Source organism: Chenopodium album, chromosome 18 (genome assembly GCF_948465745.1).
Source record: "Chenopodium album chromosome 18, dcCheAlbu1.1, whole genome shotgun sequence".
NCBI lineage: Eukaryota > Viridiplantae > Streptophyta > Magnoliopsida > Caryophyllales > Amaranthaceae > Chenopodium > Chenopodium album.
In genome coordinates this window covers 33352734-33354793 of record NC_137851.1, presented here as the reverse complement: position 1 = coordinate 33354793, position 2060 = coordinate 33352734, and the positions used below count along the sequence as shown (strand labels likewise).

The window sequence follows — 2060 nt, the reverse complement described above, 5'->3', positions numbered from 1 at the left end:
AGGCTAGAGCTTTGATTCAAGGTTTCAAGCAAAAGCCAAGTGAGAGCCTCTATGAAGCATGTGAGAGATACAAAGAGTATCAAAGAGAATGTCCTCACCACGGAATTCCTACTTACCAAATTATTCAAATCTTCTATGGAGGCCTTAGCCCTCAAGGAAAATCATGTTTAGATGGAGGAGCCGGAGGTCCTATCATGAACAAAATGGAAGAGGAAGTGGTGGACATAATTGAAGACGTTGTGAGGTATTATAGAGATTGGCAAGATGGAGAAAGAGAGTCAACTAGCAAGAGTAGGTCTTTGGTGTACTCAGTTAATCATCTAAATGCAATCAACAATTTATCCTCACAAATGACAAACTTGGGGAAGGAGATGTCTGCTATGAAGGCAAAGTTGGAAAGTGCTACCTACCAAGTTTCAAGTCTTCCCTCCCAATCTAAGGGGAGAGGTATGTCTTCTAATTCTCAACCCCCTCCCTCTTCTAATAACATGCCTAGTGGATGCTTGTTTTGTGATGATTGTGGGTCGTATGATCATGATGTTTCTAGTTGCCCTCATGCATGTACGGATGTTTGTGATGATCAAGATGGAAATGTGAATGAGAATGTGAACTATGTGTCAAATAATCATGATTCTAGGTTTGAGAATCAAAGAGGTCAATGTAATAGGAATTACAACAATCATGGCAATTTTGACAACTATAACCAAGGTGGTGGTTATAGGGACCAAAGGAATCAAGGTTCTCGAGGTAACTATAACAATCAAGGTTATAGTAGCCAAAATCAAAACCAAAATTATGGTAATCAAAACCAAGGTTTTGGGAATCATAATCAAGGTAGTGGTGACCATAATCAAGGTTATGGTCAAAATCAAAATAGGGGTAATTGGAACAATCAAGGTAGAGGCAATTTTCAAAACAATGCTCAAAGAGAACCTCCACCCGGATTTGCTCCAAAGGCCCAAAATGATAATTCTTATGTTCAATCCTCTTCCTCTAGGTTTAATTTGGAGGAAATCATTGAGAATCAAACAAAGTTGTTGAACACTTACATGGCCGTAAGTGACAAGAAATTTAATGAAATGATGACTCATAATAATATGCTTGAAAACCAAATTTCTCAACTTGCTAATGCTTTGAAAGATCATGCTAGTCCTTCCTCTTTACCATCCTAAGGCTTAGATCCCAAGAGACCGGTCAATGCTATTGTCACAAGGAGTAGTAAGGTTCTTGAGGAGAGTTTGCCTAGGAAGAGTAAGACCAAAGAGGGCACAAAAGAGGTTTTAGTTGAAGATGAGAGAGATGGTGCATCTTTGAGTGAGGTTGAGATTGAGAAGCCTAGTGAGGTGAGAGTGGAGAAAGAAATTGTGAAACCCAAGCTTCCTTATCCACAAAAATTCATGAGACACAAGTTAGATGAACAATTTGGAAGATTCATTGACATTTTCAAGCAACTTCACCTTTCTCTACTATTTACCAAAGTTGTCACCCAAATGCCCAACTACGCAAAATTCCTCAAAGACATTTTGAGTGGTAGGAGGACTTGTGATGGTGTAGAGACGGTGAACTTGACCGAGAATTGTAGTGCAATCATAATGAACAAGATGTCACCTAAGCTAAAAGACCCCGGAAACTTTTCCATCCCTTGTGCCATTAATAAAATGCAAATTGAGAATGCCTTGTGTGACCTAGGAGCTAGTGTTAGCCTAATGTACCAAAGACTTGAGCTAGGGGAACTCTTACCTACTAACATCACTTTGCAATTGGTCAATAGGTCAATTAAGTTTCCTAAGGGTAAGGTAGAGGATGTTCCTTTGAGGGTTGGGAAATTTGTTATTTCGGTGGATTTTGTGGTGCTTGAGATGGACGAAGATGCTAATATTCCTATAATTCTAGGGAGACCATTCCTTGCTACTTCGGGTGCTTTGATAGATGTGAAAAGTGCAAAAATTTCACTTAAAGTAGGGGATGAGGTGATAGAATTTGACTTGAATGATAGCATGAAGTATCCAAGTTCTTCTTTAGAAAATTGCATGTTGATTAATTCTCTTGATCATGTTGTG

The 2060-nt window shown here is 39.0% G+C and overlaps 1 non-coding gene across 1 annotated transcript; it reads right to left on the bottom strand.

The window, feature by feature from the left end:
- LOC145593239 (small nucleolar RNA R71) lies at positions 1-106 on the bottom strand. The gene has a single exon (XR_014102611.1). It is a non-coding gene; the product is annotated as a small nucleolar RNA R71 (small nucleolar RNA).
- Positions 107-2060: the final 1954 nt, after the last annotated feature.